Source organism: Ambystoma mexicanum, chromosome 13 (assembly GCF_040938575.1).
Source record: "Ambystoma mexicanum isolate Mex_15411 chromosome 13, UKY_AmexF1_1, whole genome shotgun sequence".
Taxonomy (NCBI): domain Eukaryota; kingdom Metazoa; phylum Chordata; class Amphibia; order Caudata; family Ambystomatidae; genus Ambystoma; species Ambystoma mexicanum.
Window position 1 is genome coordinate 635505552 of NC_090938.1, and position 17510 is coordinate 635523061.

The 17510-nt window shown below is 46.6% G+C and overlaps 1 long non-coding RNA gene across 2 annotated transcripts in view; it reads right to left on the reverse strand.

The window, feature by feature from the left end:
* Window positions 1–17510, reverse strand: part of LOC138520651 (uncharacterized) — a 101180-nt gene that overhangs the window by 55466 nt on the left and 28204 nt on the right. The window contains exon 2 of one of the 2 annotated variants that reach the window (XR_011282838.1): window positions 6840–6933. The exons of the other annotated variant lie outside the window; for it this stretch is intronic. This is a non-coding gene — a long non-coding RNA (uncharacterized lncRNA). The remainder of the gene's footprint in view (window positions 1–6839; window positions 6934–17510) is intronic. 2 annotated transcript variants of the gene reach the window in all.

Sequence of the window (17510 nt, forward strand, 5' to 3'; positions counted from 1 at the left end):
CCCCTGCACATTTGCTGCCTCTCTAGTCATATGCGTCCAACTGACGCTCGTTATGTATCGTAGCTAAACACCAATGCATTAGTTGTGTCATGCTCATTAGACCTTATGTGTGACTTTTGAACTAGCCTATTGCTCACTGTGTGCCTTTTGAACTAGCCTATTGCTTATTGTGTGCCTCTTGAACTAGCCTATTGGTCACGGTGTGCCTTCTGAACTAGCCTATTGCTCATTGTGTGCCTTTTGAACTAGCCGATTGCTCACTGTGTGCCTTTTGAACTAGCTTAATGCTCATGGTGTGCCTTTGAACTGGCTCCCTGCTTATTGCATACCCTTGAACTAGCCTACTATCTACTGCGTGCCGCTCGAAGTGCCATAACCATCATTAAATCTCCCGCCACAACATGCAGACTAATACCCACAACCTTTACATTATCAGTACACTATGTATAACTAGTCTCTTAGTGTACTGCGACTGGCTCCCTCCCTTTGATGCACAAGCCCTACCTAACCTGACCAAAATTACAGTAATTATCCCTCCTATCAACTGCCTACCTAGCTACTCGACCACATAGAATACTTTCGCAAGTAACCCTTGCAATTTAAAATCTAGGAACTCTAGAATCCGTGCCAGACTACCTAAACTGTATGAACCCCTCATGAGATCACTGCCCTCGTCAAATAAAACAATAAACTTCCAAACCTGTGAGAAGCTCAACAATACCAACCAGGTCACTATCCCACCTCATTCGTATGCCACCACTAAGCAACATACTGTGTATAAACCCAAGATAGTTGACTTAATACCAACTACGCACATTTAGGCCATAGCTACAACAGTGGCCCACCCACTCAAAGGAGCCCTTATAAATGCTAGGTCTCTGGTTGCCCATGCAACAGACATTTCTGACCTCATATTAGCAGACAACGACTTCCTTGCCATATCTGAATAATGGTTATATGATGCGGCAGGACCACTACTCTTGCTAGCTGTCCCTGATGGTTACACTATATTCAGAGAGGACAAAGATAAAGTACGAGGAGGAGGTATTGCCATCATATCCAAAACAAGCCTTTCTCTGAGACCAGCTCCCCCACAAATTATGCATTCCTGCAAAGTCCTCACCGTTAATCTGCCCCTAATCAACTCACAGACCCTCACTATCCATTTAATTTACAGACCTCCTGGCCCACTTGGAACATTTGAGGAGGACATCTACACCTTATTGTCAACAACCTTAAAACCACCACCCAACTGTTACTACTTGGCGACTTCAATCTAGGATTTAGCGACCTGTCAGAGAAGTATGCCTTAAATATAGCTAATATCCTATCCGAACTCGGCCTATCCCAGAAAATTAACAAGCCTACCCACAATAAAGGGAGAACCCTAGATAGGGTAGCTGACTACATTTGTACTGACAATATCACCTCCATCACACCGCAATTGTGGAATGACCACTACCTAGTGTCTTTCACACTGTCTAGTACTAGATCACTCCGGGTAGCCACACCTATCGCCCCACCTTGTTTAACAAGGAACAAAAAGAACATCACAGTGGACAAAGTGATCCTTGCCATTCTCCCGACCCTTAATGCATTGGCTGACAACCTGGATCTAGGCATATTGGTCAATGAGTACAACAAAACCATGCTAACTGCACTTGACAAAATTGATCCACTTAAACCTAGACCCAGTAAACCTAAATCTCACCTAAACAAGTCGTTTACTCCTCAACTAAGGGACTTAAGACTCCTGAAGAGGAGATGTGAAACCTCCTGGAGACTACTCCCCTCAGAGGATTACAAATCCAAACTAACTAAAATCTCTTCCCAATACAAAAATGAAATCTGCCTAGCTAAACGCAATTCATACAATGAACGCATCTCTAACACCAATTCCAGCATGAAGGAATTATTTACCATATTAAAAGAATTAGAATCTCCCATCCCTACACCTGATATCTGCATCAAAAATAAAACATGGTGTTCAGAAATTCAACAGGCACTTTCCAACAAAGTAACCATCCTCCAGAACAAAATAGCCAAAAAAAGCCCCCTTAACAAGCTACCACAACCGAACAACTCAGACCTCCCCACCAGTGAAAACATCATCCGACAGCCCTGCCATATTTCATTTTACAAAAACTTCCATAATTGAGGTAGAAAAAGTAATTCTCTCACTCAAGCCTTCCAACTGCCAAGGTGACCTATGTCCAGCTTGGATTATAAAAAATGCAGCAAGAGATCTTGCCCCTTTTATTTCCAAACTCATCAACGCCTCATTTTCTTCTGGCACCAACCCACCAACCTGAACCAATCCTGGGTGCTACGACGGTACCCTTCCTGCTCAAAATACTTGATAGGGTTGCTTATACTCAGATCCAAAGATATCTGGAACAACATAAACTCCGGGGAGCAAGACAATCAGGTTTCCGCCCCCAACATTGGATGGAAACTGCCCTCATCGACTTGAAAACTCAGGTTGATGAGCTAAGAGACAAAGGCAAAACTCCTCTCCTCTTACTGCTAGACCTCTCGGCTGCATTCGACCTCGTGGATCACAAGGTCTTATGTGGCCACCTGGATTCCGCGGGCCACTTCTCTACAGAGGCCATTAGATGGATTGAATCATTCCTGAGCGACAGAACCATGAGGGTGTAACGCTCACCTGATTCCCGCAGAGGCGCCGGTCTTGACTGGGTGAATGCCGTATCTTCAAAGGTGATGTGTAACACACGGTTGGCTCTTTGGGCTGGACCTCTGTGCACTGTATGTCTGACTCGAAGAGTAAGATGTCTGCAGATAGAAAATATGGGATTGATGAACTGGGGTTATTGGGTGCCTCTCTCCTCTTCCCTTTCTCTTCTCCTGTAGAACCCCAAAGGTTAACGCCCTCACCTTAGGTAAGTGAACGCCGAGCTCTCCATCTGCCTCGGGGCAGGGTGCCGTAACCAGTTTCTTCACTGGATAAGGGTACAGGCCTCTTGACCTCAGAGGACTGCTGTCCGTCGTTAACTGCACGAACGGTAAGTTCTGGGCACTTCAAAAGTCTTAAAAGTCTTTTGTAATGATATCTCTTGTTTTGCAGGGTTCCGGCGATGGAGGATGGCGGGCTGATGAGAGTTGAGGATCGAACCCGCGTGAGGAATAGAAGCGCCTGGAAGCACGTAAGTAAGCGCTTGTAGCCTGCTTCACGATGCGCACTAACTGTCCCTTTTATCTTGCAGGTACAAGTTCGGAGCTTTAGAGAAGCTGAAGGGTGCTGGAATACCCACTGGATTCAGCGTGGGAAGGAGGAATGGCACGTGAGTAATAAAGTTGCCCAATGTCTTTAAATGCACCTTCTTTTGTCTTTCAGATGCGGGATGCAGCGCCGAAGGCCTCCGGAGTGTGCGAAGAGCTGGTAAGCTTTTGTCTTTCAGATGCCGGAATGCAGTGCAAAGACCTCCGGAGCATGCGAAGAGTAGGTAAGCCTTTGTCTTTCAGATGCCGGAATGCAGCGCGAGGCGTTGGTGACAGCCGATGGACCAGGTAAGAGATGTGCTGCCACTGAAGAACGTAGTGCTAACCTGTTCTTTCTTTGTCTTTACAGGTGCTGCTGAAGACTGGATTCCAGGATGGTAAGCCTTTGTTCCCTTAGGCCCAGGATCAGAAGCAGAAGACACGATGAGCGTTCTGCTGCAGAGAATGCAGAATAACACAAAGCAAGATTCATCCATCGGGTGTGGTTTAAATAGCCTCCTGTAGTGCTTAGATGTCTCCTTCCACAGCCACGCCTAGGTAAGAAAAGAGTTCCTGCTTTCCAGAAGAGTTCCAGTGTTCTGAACCTAGGGAGTGACTCCTGCCCCACCCAACAGGAAAAGTAGTCCCAAACAGAAGAGGATCAGGGGTTCAACTGGCAGGTAAGTAAGCAGCATGGTCTGCTGCAGGTAAGTCCACCCAAGCATTATGAGCCCGGCGCTTCCAGCGCTGGGACTGGGCATCTTTATGAGCCTGGTGCCACTGGCTCCAGGACAGGGTCCAAAAGGTCCCAATTGGGACTGGCTGGCACTCGGAACCGGGGTTATGGGTCTGCTTCCAAGGGAGTCGGGCAAGTCCTGATCTTTTGGAAACAGAGATCATGACAGAGGGTCTTCTCCACCTCAGCAGCGGCTGACCCTATTCCTATCATGTGTGGTGTCCCCCAGGGCTCTTGTGTCTCCCCTACATTATACAATATATTCACCAAGCCCCTGTGCGATGATCTGGACCTTCTGGGTATCACCTGCACTAACTATGCAGATGATACTCAGATTCTCCTCCTACTTTCTGGGGATTACGACAAGGATTTGGCCTTGGTGAACAGAGTGTATCTCATCATCGAGCCATGGATGGCCACGCATGGTCTATGCCTGAATGATGACAAAACGAAGCTTATCATCTTGGGCACCCACACCAACCTTAAGAAATTAAGCCAGGAATACTCATCATTCAACATTGACAGGAACCTTATTAAGGTAGCCAAGGAGGTCAAGACCCTGGGCTTTTACCTTGACCATGCCCTCTCTTTCGACAAACAAGTGAAATCAATGGCCTCCGCCACTGCCTACACTTGCAAGCTCATTAGGTCTGGCAAACCATTCTTGTCAAATGATAACTGCATGATTCTGGCCAGAGCTTTAATACTCTACAGGCTAGATTATTGTAATGCCCTCTACATCGGTGCTAATACAGCTATTATTCAGAGGATACAAATCCTCCAAAACAACGCCTTAAGAGCCGCACTAGGAGTGACCAGAAGATCGCATATCACAGCAGCTAGGCGCCGAAACAACTGGCTCTCGACTCATAATAAAATCCTTCTAAAAACTGCATCCCTCACTCACAAAGCATTAAATAATGCTGCCCCTAGTTATCTCCTGGCTAGATTCCATAGAAGAACATCCACCAGACCTTTGAGACTTGGCAAGATTTAGGCTCACTAATGCTGGTGGTAGTAGCTTTCCTGTGAAAGCAGCCAAACTATGGAACTCCCTGCCACACCCTCTTAGAGAAGATCAACCTTACTTGACATTTAGACACAACTACACCAACTTGCTCAAATCCACCGATCTGTAGGCTTGACTGCTGTGTTACCTTTACCCTCGGAATGCTTCTGCACATTCCCTCAAAATATTTCTTGACAAATGTTTGCTGCATATTTGTATTTGTATTTGTATTTGTATCTCACCTGCTTATGACCTACATATATGCTTTATTCTTGCTCTTATCTTGTATTTCTGTAACCTAAGCCTTGCACTTGCTTCCACTGCCATGCCCTGATATCCCCGTGTCTGGTGTACATTAGAAATAAATAAACAACAAACAGACAAAAGAGGTGATTGCTGGAAGGTTTAGGATTAATCTTAACCTCTGGAAATTATCAGGACAACAGAAGCATTTCATTTTAATTGAGTAATATGACAAGTCAATAAAATATGTACCCTGGAATAAAATACTCAACAGAAAAGGCAAGGGTATGTGTGAGGGAATTCATTTTCAAATTTGAATTGCATGAAACTATAATACATAATCAACTAATCAGATTTTACATTAAAGTGGAACCAAATACATAACAATTAAAATTAACTAACAAACTGTAACCAATCAATGAGTTCATAAAGAAGATGTTCAGAAAAGGAAGCAGAAAGTAAAGAAAAGAGTGAAGATAAAGATAGGGTAGAGAAGCAATAAGCAATCCAATTGATAATCAATCATTTAGATTAAAAGGTAGCATATGTATTCCAAGATCTTAGAATCATTTTCTTGGCGATCATACAGGCATGGAGTAACCAAGTTATCCTACTAAAGGGAATTTCATCCAACACAGATATGATTCCTAGAATTTAGATTAAAAGGTAGCATATGACAACACCAAACTATAAAAATATCAACATATTAGCCATACTACAGATTTTTCCCCAGAGACCCTAGAACTCAAACATAGAATCCACATCAACCACAAACCTCAAGAAAACTTCCCCAAATGGCCCAAAACTTTTCAATGTCTCCTGCATTCTTGTAGATGGTTTTTTCATAAGTTGAGACAGTAAGAAGTTCCTCTATCCATTCATCTATACTGAAGGAGTTGCTTGTATTCCAAGATCTTAGAATCATTTTCTTGGCGATCATACAGGCATGGAGTAACCAAGTTATCCTACTAAAGGGAATTTCATCCAACACAGATATGATTTCTAGAATCAATAAAGAGGCTGATAGGGGAACAGTACAGTTTAAGACCAATCCTAATCTTTCACAAATACTCTCCCAAAACTGCCTTGTCTTTCTGCAGAACCATATTAGGTGACTGAGGGATCCTCGAGTTCTGTTGCATTTCCAGCAGAGTTCATTCTGCATGAGTTGTCTCTTATACAACTTTACAGGTGTCCAGTAAGCTCTAAAGAGCATTTTTGTTCGAGAAGCTCTAAGGCCCCAGTCAAGGCTCACCAAACGAGTGTTCTCACAACAATGTCACCAGCAAAATGGATCAATGACCTATCCAAGTTCTTCCGCCCAAATGATTGGCAGCCGTGGATCACCCTTATGGCAAGATCTTAAGAAACTATACATAGTAGCTGCAGAATGACAGGCACTCATAGATGTTTGCCGGGCGGACCAAGCTACACTCTGAGTTGGCAATTGAGGCATCTTAAGACATGTAATAACAATAGCCTTCAATTTCCTACATTCAGCATACATACAACCAGCCAAGTTATGTGTCTGAATTAGTTGTGCGTAGGAGATCCAATTACCTCCATCTATCAAATCATAAAAGTATTTTATACCCACCAAGAACCATTCAGGCCAAAAAAGAACCCTACCTTGATATTTCAGGGCCGGATTAAGCCAGATGGAGGCATCTACGTGTAAGTAGGGGTCCGCATCCATGCATTTTGAAATTTCACCCCAGCAATCCTGTAAAAAAATGGTTAAAGGGTTTGCTTCTCCCGACTTCTTTTTTTTTTGTAGTCAGTTGCGCCTACAGATCCAACTGGGACACGGCACCACACTCCCATGTCAGAGAATGTGACCTCTCATTGTTGGAGTCTATGATCTTACACAGATGGCGAGTAGAAAAGGACAATTGATAATCACTGAAGTTAGGTAAGTTCATCCCACCCTGTTTCAATGGAAGTTGTAATTTCCAAAGTGCAAGCCTTGGGGGTTTTCCGTCCCAGATGAAATTTGGCATAAATCTGTCTATGATCTTGAAGAAATTATTAGGTATCTTAATTGGTAACATCAACAAAACATAATTTACCGTGGAGCCAAGTTCATCTTTATACAATTTATCTTCCCCCACATGGACAATTTTAGGAGACCCATCCCTCAAGGTCAGATCTCAGTTTAGGGATCAGTATTCTGTGATTCATCGCTGGGAATTGTACCACCTCAGCTTCAATCCAGATGCCCAAGTGTTTCATCCTTTCCACACACCATCTGAACCGAAATTGAGCACAAGAGTTTTGTTGGCACAGGTTGTTGAGTGGTACCATTTCAGACTTACTCCAATTGATTTTATAACCTGAAACTGCTCAATGTCTTGCATCAAATTGGGTATACCCCTAGCCAGATCTTGGAGGGCAAACAACAAATCATCGATGTATATATAACCATATTAAATTATTTCGATCGCGTCCAATTATAGGTCGGAGATTTACATCCGCTCCCAGACTAATTGGCGTAGGTTCCATAGCCAGGATGAATAACAGAGGAGAGAGCGGGCAGCCCTGTCTTGTGCCTCTGTGAAGTTTAAAAGCATCTGAGATTAGGCCATTAGTGAGAACACTAGCATACAGATCCCTATATAGTAGCTGCACACAAAAAGCCCAAACACAAATTAAAGAAATTAACCAGTGGCTTTAAATTTAGAACCGTATTTCACTTTGGAAATGTGGTGTTTTTTCATATTGAATTACATGCGCGCATTTAGCAAACAAAAGCGTTCCCTGCATGTGGGGAGCCTGCTTTTAAAATAGATGGACCCCCCCCAATAGCATTCAAGGCCCATACAGGCCAGAAGAAACCATAGGCTAAGCTAACAAAAGAAACTGCAGCTTAAGGACTGCTGAAAAGAGCCCTTGGCAAGGGAGGGGTTGGGGGGCAGAGCCCTCGTTAAGGGGCCAATCATACACCTTGTCCTCTCCCAGGTGGCCCCATGCCAATTTGAGTGGCATGGGCACCGTTTTCCCTGCCTTTGGGTCACAGGCAGCACATGCCCTTAGCAGGCACTTGGCACCACGAGAACGTTTTCCTGCTTTTACCCCATGTTTGTCCCTCTGGGACCCACATGCCATAACATTCATAACATCTGAATTGCTTAGCCCGGCAGCATTGCCCTAACACTAACCTTTGTCAGCCCCTGGGCCCTGTGACACTACATCACCTGAATGAGCCGCACCCGCAGGCTGCTCTGCATCAGCTCACAGCCAAGACCTACCTGCTCCTCACATTTGATCCTTCAATGGAGACAGGAGAATCTGGAGAGGACCCGCTAGCGACAATACTAGGTACCCCTCTTGTGCCTCCCACAGTGACCCTCAATCTTACCTTTCCCTCCTACTCGCTATCAGAGTATCTTCTCCCTGTACTCTCTCAAACCCACTCCCCCATGTTAAAACCTGTGTCATGCACTTGCAATTACTATATAAAGGTTCAAAATCGAGGGAAGCTACAAGCGATTTAGCTCCTGCTTGTGGCCTAGAAGAGCCTGATTATCTTGACACCAACAGCTACTAGGAGCTACTTTTGGCTCCCCATGCCAGCTAATGCTGAACAAAAACACCTATGTGAATTTAGGTATGTGCATTTGAGGCAATCTATAAATAAATATTTCAACACATCTATACAACATTGAAAAAAAATGGGTCAAACATAATGGGCAAAGTCATAGGTTTCCATCTTATGTGGAAGTTAGATTTGCAGAATGCTATGCACTAGCTCCTGGTTCCTCAGTGGTAGCTCTTGGTCACTGGTTAATGCTGGATCCCCACGGAGCTGCTTTTAGCTCCTGCTTATCAAATCTTAATTTCTGATCACTGTATGTAGTATACAAGTGACACAGAGACCAAGAGTAGATGTCATTCATTTTTCTTCAACCCCGTCTGCCTGTGTTTTCCTTCTTACCCTTGTGTCACTTCCTTTCCTCCTGACCCACACTTACCACATAATGAGGTGGTGTGACTACACTATTGAGACAATACAATCTCCCCCAAACTGTACCTATAATATCACTAGTTCATTTCTTCAATCCACCTGACAGGTTTTCTCATTGCTCATTTCCTTCTGGATTCTGACGAAGTCTGGTCTGGCATAAGGATGTATTCATCAGGTTGTAATAGCTCATTGGGTGTAATGTCCTCATCTGACATGTGATGTGGCGAGCAATGTGGTGTGACTACTCTATTGAGACATTACGCCCATTGCCCTTCGTGACCACAACACACCAGCCAGAAAATTCTCTCTTGCAACTGTCCTAATGAAAGGCAGTGTCCTATGAGAAACCTGATGGTACTCTCACATCTACTCCCCAGGGATCTTCGCTTTTGGATCCCAACCCTGGGGGTGGCCAATCGGGGGAGGATCACCTGGGTGGAGGGTCCTTGGCGATTGGGGAGAGAGGACCTGAGGGCGACCTGAGTGCGAGACATGGTATCCCCCCTTTCCTAACACTGACCTATCTGATCCTTCCTCCGCCTTTATGGGGAATATACAATCCCAGCCCATAATTCCCCATTCACCCCTACCTGGTACTGAGACGAAGAAGAGGGAACTAGGAGTAATGCATACTTCCTATGTGAAACACCACTATAGTACTGGGGTGAAGAAGAGGAGTATGCAGACATCCAGTGCTGAATGTCAGGCATGTCCCAGTAATTGGATTTGTTATGGTCAGGTAATGTCAGCTAACAATACGCACCTGGGGCTCATTAACCCAGCTCAGGTGTATAAAGAGAGAGAGAGACGCCTTGGTGGAAAGAGAGACAGACATCTTGGTGGAAGAAGATAGAGATGCCCAGGTGGAGGGAGGCCAAGAGGAACAATCCCGGAGGACCCACAAGACCCGGAGCAAGCAAGTCACGTGGTGGGTGGAGGACCGGGAGCCCTTGAGAGTGAAGGACAGCTGGAGCTGTCAAACAACTGAAGAGCAGAACGGCTGAAAGTTGCAGCCGCTATGATTGCTGCCATGTGCAGAGAAGTGCCCGGCGAGGAAGCCAAGGCAAGGCAGGCTGCATCCCGTCTGGCAAGATGGAGAGCGGGAGCAGCAGGGACTGCAACGGTGAAGGCGTGTATAGCTGGTGAGGGTCAGGGGACTCGGAAGCACCGGAGCACTCCCAGTGAACCGCAAGCAAGTAGCGGTTCATGGAACTGAATGCAATTACTCAATCTTGAATACCGAACTGAATGAAAAGCACTATTTGTATGCAATTACTCAATCTTGAATACCGAGCTGAATGAAAAGCACTGCTTGAATTCAATTAGGCAATCTTGAATACAGAACTGAATGAGAGATACAGAGTGAATGAAAATATGCAATATTAAATGCTGAGCAGAATGGAAAGCATTGTTGAGTTAAAACCAAGGCATATTCAATACTACCATATTAAACACTGAACGAACATGGGAAAATAAACTGACAAGGAAGGTCAGATTGAGTGAAAGTAGCATTGTGAATAGAACTAAAGCAAAGAGGTTAACAAACCCATGTGGAGAAGAGTTTCAAAAGACAAGAGTGTTGCAACAGAGGCCAAGAGGGGGGAGTTTATGGTTGCGAGACCTGTGATGGGCGGTCCGTGTGGTCTGACAGCTGCGCTTAGACCTGGGAGTTCCCCGCTGTGAAGTTCACACACAGTGCAAATCAAATCAAGGAGGAGCACACGGCTCCTGTTTGTGTGACATGTGATGGGTGGACCGCGTGGTCTGACAGCTGCGCTTAGACCTGGGAGTTCCCCAATGTGAAGTTCACACACAGTGCAAATCAAGTCAAGGAGGAGCACACGGCTCCTGGTTGTGTGACCTGTGATGGGTGGACCGTGTGGTCTGACAACTCTGCCAGGACCAGGGGGCCCTAAATAGTGAAATGCACAAGACTTTGTGGCAAGTCATATGAGTACTATCGTGTAATCTTGGGGAAGGGAATCCTGAGAACTTTAAAAAAAACTTTTTGTGAACTGTGCTGAATTGAACTTGGGAAAAGATTTGGCAGAACATTGGTTAGACCAGCAACGATTGGAACTGTATTGAGGCTGAAACAGAAGGCCCAAAAAGAACTTGAGCTGAGAGCAGCTGAGACTTTATTTTTTAACACAGTTTTAGTTGAGAAGAATCCCACACTTTATTTATTTCTAGATGCGAGGGCAAGCATAGGTTTTGGACACAGACAGAACTTTGATTTGGATTTACAGACTTTCCTTAGTTTTCTTAGTTTTCTTTAGGAAGAGAAATACATAGGTTAGTTATAGGGCAAGTTAGGCCTTTCACCATCCTGACATTTTAATAAAGTTTGTTGGAACTTGAGTTCTGCTGTCTGTGTCATCTCTCTTGATACCATGCCTGTCTCACAGTCCCTGCACTTTCAAGATTGTTCATCGAGCACTGCCCCATTACAACATATCTGTGTTGGGCAATGTTCCACGGCTCACATCACGCCCACATGACGTTCCTGCCAACCAATCCCAGGGAGGCGTGCCCCTACCGGATGATGCACATTATGTACCACTGCCTTCCAATGGCACACAGAGAGGAAACTATCTTGAATCTATCTGCTAAGGGTGGGCCATGCAGGGTTGAAAGGATGGAAGTTTAAGATGGATAGAGACACTTCTGCGAATTGTGAGGCGTGCAGAAGCCGAGAAATAGTGGATCACCATATGATGGGATGTGAAAAGTTCTGACTTCAGAGGGAATTGCTAATAGCCAGGATGGGTAGCATCGGGGGTCAGTGAAGAGTATATCTGACTTGATTCACCTCAAAACAGGGTCAGATGATAAGCAGTGCAGGTTCCTCCTTCAGTATGTTAGGGAGACTGGGAGGAGCGTTAGCGGAGGTCTGCGGCTGACATGGGTGACTAACGGTGAACATCACCTCGCCAGATGGAAATCAACAGATCTAGCCCTTAACGAGTCGTCCCAAAAAGAATAAGAAGAAGCCTTCCAATGGCCTCGGCGGGGTGGGAGGGATGGGAGGTAGCTCCGTCCCACCCCACACATCCCATTCTGCTTGATCAGTCTACTGTATGTCACGTAGATAGTGTAGTACCAATGGGCCCATGCGAGAAAACATCCAGCAGCCTTTTGCATGAACTATAAGTGGGACAGAATAAAATGCAGAAAACCTGGATAGATTGAGTACCCATAATCAGTGGTGCAACAAGATCTTAACTTCAGGGGCTGGGTGAGGGAGCTAGCACATCAAATGCTAAGGGGGCTCCCTTCAGAGCCTTTGTGCGGGTTTGGCAAATTTACTTGCATGGTGCCCCACTGCCTTTTAACCAAAGGAATGTTTTTTGGCACTAGTGTCAAATTAAAAACCAATGGTGCGGTTGTCAGTGACATTGCCCAAAACATGATATATTTTAAATATAAAATGCACATCTGTATGGTAGCTGCCAGCTGCATAGTGCTGTGGTTGTGCTCTGGTGCATGGCTGGATTTGTCATTTGGTAGTTGATGGTGGTAGATCCTGCTGCATTGCACCATACTCCAATGCAAGACTGGGTGTCTATGATGGATCAGTGGGCAGTTAGAATGGAGGTCCCAGGAAACTGACTAGATCCTGTAACCTATAATGTCTGAACTATCTATGCATGTATAGTACCTATGTTTGTCCCACTGTAACCAGAGACTTTCAAGTTTTCTGTAACCTACGCCGTGATAACTCAGGGTTTGGGCGTATAACAAATGCAATAAATAAATCCTGTGGCCCCCGAATTTATGCCATGGTATAGTGCCACCTGACATAGCATCCTTTAATTTGCGCTATTTTATGAGAATCTGGACCATGCCTTGAAGCGACACATATTTGCTATTTAACTGGAGCTGAAAGGGAGGTTCTTTCAGTTGCAAATGCCCCATTGTGTTGCCAATTGCCTAACGATTCCTCCCTGAGAAAGACAGAACAAAAGGAACGTTTCTGCACAGAAGCGAACTGCATTCATCGTTTGCATTTAGTCCTTCTCATGACAGCTCTGAAGGTCAGCATGTCGCGTCAGGTATGGCCAGATAATTTCAGGTGGGGGGACTGGAACCCATTGGTGTTGTGCCCGTACTAATGATCCAGCCACAATCCAAGGATTGCAGCAGGTGCCAATGGCGGTTTATGGGGATCTATGGATATTGCTGTGCCCTGCTCATGTAAGGCAGTGCCCACAACATTTCCAAGTATCGCATGCCAAAATAGTCAGATTTAAGGAGAAGCAATAGAATATCAGCATTAAGACCCAATTCCTATAGGCCTCGAGCTTCCACGCCTTCTTCAGTGACATCTATACCTCCACTGTTGACAAGGGGTCTGTGGATGATGTTTTACTATGTTTCGCCACGGCCTGCCTAACCTGAAGAGCCATGATGGGTAGGCGTCAGAGTCACCAAAGCTCCAACCCATCCCAGCAGTTGACCTAACGCAGTTTGGAGTGGTCAACTGGGCTATATGCTCTAAGATAAGGGGTCTTTTGCAAGCCAAAAGAAGAGTAGAGCTGCTAGTCCACCACAAGCATTGCGAGGCAGGTAGCGGAGCCTCTATAAGCAGGACATGTTGCTTGCTCCTCGAAGGTGAGGGAAACATTCTGTTTCCCTAGGATCGCAGAAGCTCTGCAGCCACAAGACTTGCCCCTGAGCCAGGAGTTCAATGGATGGTGGAGAGCACCCCTGAGCCAGGTGTTCAATGGATGGTGGATAGCGCCCCTGAGCCAGGAGTTTAATGGTTGGTGGATAGCGCCCCTGAGCCAGGAATTCAATGGATGGTGGATAGCGCGCCTGAGCCAGGAGTTAAATGGATGGTGGATAGAGCCCCTGAGCCAGGAGCTCAATGGATGGTGGATGGCGCCCCTGAGCCAGGAGTTCAATGGATGGTGGATAGCGCCCCTGAGCCAGGAGTTCAATGGATGGTGGATAGCGCCCCTGAGCCAGGAGTTCAATGGATGGTGGAGAGCACCCCTGAGCCAGGTGTTCAATGGATGGTGGATAGCGCCCCTGAGCCAGGAGTTCAATGGTTGGTGGATAGCGCCCCTGAGCCAGGAGTTCAATGGTTGGTGGATAGCGCCCCTGAGCCAGGAGTTCAATGGTTGGTGGATAGCGCCCCTGAGCCAGGAGTTCAATGGTTGGTGGATAGCCGTAACAATTTGATTGATGAACTACAAAGAGGTTGAAAAAGCTAAAAAGAGACTTGGATTCTGAATTCTAGTGATGGTGGATGCAGGGTAAAAAGCAAGGAAAAGGGTTGTCCACATACTCTTCCCGCCCTCACCGACTCTCCTGAGGGTGGGTTCTACCACTGGTGCATCACCATGCTGTGGATTCATGGTGGGTAGTGAAAATACTGCTGGCAGACCACACAGACCAGCCAATGCTGGTGATTCTGCCGGATGGGGTAGATTTGATCAAAACGTTTTGACCTAATGAAGAAGTTTTTACTTTTAAAACACTTTTATATATGGGGGATACCCCCCACAGCCCCCTTACCCCCTCCCTACCCTAACTTTTACCCTTACCCACACCCCACCTATTATGCACTACACATATACAATATTACCTACCATTTTCGGTCAAATAAATGCGGTCACTTCTCATTAGGTAAAATTTCATTCGGTTAAATCTACGGTATCGGATTCGGCCCTGAGTGGGTCCTTCTTGATTGTTCGGTGTCCCTGGGAGATCCTTGGCCACCCCATACCTAACACAGCCCCCCCCCCCCCTTGGTGGTAGGGGTACATGATCTCCTGGGAGTGGGAATGAAGCAAAGGAAGACTTGTGTGTTCCCCCATGGTGTGCAGCTATGCAGGAAAGCAGAAGGAACACGTCAGCGGGCCTGGACTTCCAATGATTCGCCTCCATGAGGTGCAGAATCCACCAGAGAATCCCTGGGGATTGCACTGAGCCTGAATGCGGAAGCGCTCACTGGATTCCCCAGGGATCCTCTGCGAAGGCACAATCGAGGCCAAAAAAAGAAACAGCAACGAAAATAAAAATCAATTAAACATTCAAATTAAGGAGTAGAAAATGAGAACTATAAATCAAAAGGAACAGGATAGAGGTGACGAGAGGGATAGTAAGAAAATAAAGAAAAGTCCAAAGAGAGCTAACAAAAATGTATAAAGTTAGTTAACCATCTCCTCTAAGACGCTAGGTACAATTTTGCCGTCCTAGTCTCTCTGAAGAGCATCTATTTCCGCTGTGCATAGAGCGGGTGGTGGCATTTTATGTTACGTTACAAGGCTTGCATACTGCATCCAATCACCACCGTGGTGGTCTCAGAGGGTATCCGCAGAAATGTTCGCCAGAAGAATACCGAAGAACACATAGGGCCTAATTAGGAGTTTGCAGTATTGGCTTTGGTAGAACCGCCAAACTCAAGTACCTTCACCGCAGGCAGGAAATGCCTGGTACCCAGAAGAGGTCTGCATGAAACCAAGTCCAGCAGCCCTTTCTGTTATCCACCATTTCGGATTCCCCTAGGATTTCCTGAGGGTCCCGCATTCACGGCATGTGGTAATTACTGCGCGTGGTAAGTACTGCATGCCTTACTGCTTTTGGGTGGAAGTAACTACTTATTATTATTTAGAATTACCCAATGTTTTCAGACTACTGTCAAACCCTAATGCCTAGCTGCATGACTGGCCCCAGGTGTGCTCTGCAGGGGAGTTGCTAGGTCTGGAAAAGACCCGGGGCTAAGCCGATGTCGGAACTGTTGGGACTGGGGGCTAGCTAGCCTTTTGGCTGTAGCTCCTGAGATTCTATCCGGGGCTACAACCAAAAGATCAGGGGCTATAGCCCCCTTAGCCCCCCCCCCCCCCAGCAACGCCCCTGGTGCTCCGGCTGCCCAGTTGAACCGAAATGCCTTTTTTTTTTTTTAACCGGGGTGACCTTTGAAAAATGTTCCTCAAGGAAAACTCTAACAAAGTAATTTGGGAACGCCAAGCCTGGCGACCAGATGAGGCCCGCTCTAGAGCAGACCCTGAGGAAGGTGAATGCACTTGGAGAAGAAACATGTAGGGGGGGGCTGCTGTGCATCTGCTGACAGGTTTGAGGCTTTGTTGCAAGCCTGGCCCTCACGAATGAGGAGAGAATATGACCTATTGTCTCTGAGTACGATCGCTACGAGGGCTGGGAAGGCTGAATGGGTCTTTGTGGGTGGTTGTGGGGCGGGGGGGTCCCCCAAACCACAGTCTTGCCTTGTCCTGCTCTTCCTTCCTCTTCCACCCCTGGGGTAATTTATGAGGTCCTTCAAGATCCACTTGCTGCAGACGAGCCGAGGTGGCGATGGGGGACTCCCGGCCTTCCCTTTTCTTTTCTGGGTTGTCACTGCGGTTGGGTTTGCAAAGCAGAAGTGCAGAAGGAGGCGAAATGCGGTGGTGATGCAGTCCCCCGCCCCCCCTGTTGATCGGGTGAGACATCAGAGTAGGCTTTTTTCCCACACCCCCTCCAAGGGCCCGCTCTCTTGCCCCTTCCCTATAGCAGGTGCCACGGGGTGACTCACCAACCTTGCGCCACTCTGCCGGCGATGAGTCAAGGGTCCGGAAACAGAAACTGCGCCGCCTATGCCACGAAAGCCAGCTTGGTAGACTGCCGGATGCTGGTGGCTTTTATCTATCATGTTTCCTGGTTACTGCATCTGTTTGTGGTGCCAACCTAAGAACCGAACTCCTGCCACTCAGTGCTTGCAAGAAAGTGCCAAGCTCAGCCCGGGGCACGGTAGTAAATGTCTTGTACTGCTGTGCAGAAAATGCCCATTCAAATTTCCACCATATACAACTCGCAGGGTGGGGGATGGTATTCTTTCGGGTTGCACCTAACAACAAGGCCCAACTAGTCCAACACCCAGCTGGAGCTTCTTGTGTTCCCTGGCAGAGAATACGTGCCCCAGCAGCTAAAGCTTGCCTGATGCCGAAGGTGGCAGGGCCAAGGCTCATTTGACGTTGGGTAGTCCTCTTCAGACAGGCTACCCAATGGGGGAGGGCAACCTGCTCAGAGGAACTCACAGCAACTATTATTAATTCAGAGTTTCCCATTCGTTGTGGTTTTTTTGGTGGTTAACCAGAGCAAGAGCTAAGTGACCAGGTAGACACATGCCATTGGCTGTGGCCTGGGGAGGCGGGAAGCATATAGTATGATGGATAAGGCAACTATGAACCAGGGCAATACCCCTCCAGTGAAGATGGGATAGAGAAAGCCCAGGCAACCTTGCAGGTCAGGGGTATTCATATGACCCACGGGCTATTAGTGCAAACCATGTATTGCGGCCTGCGACCTCAGCTCTGCTCGGCACTGCCACCACG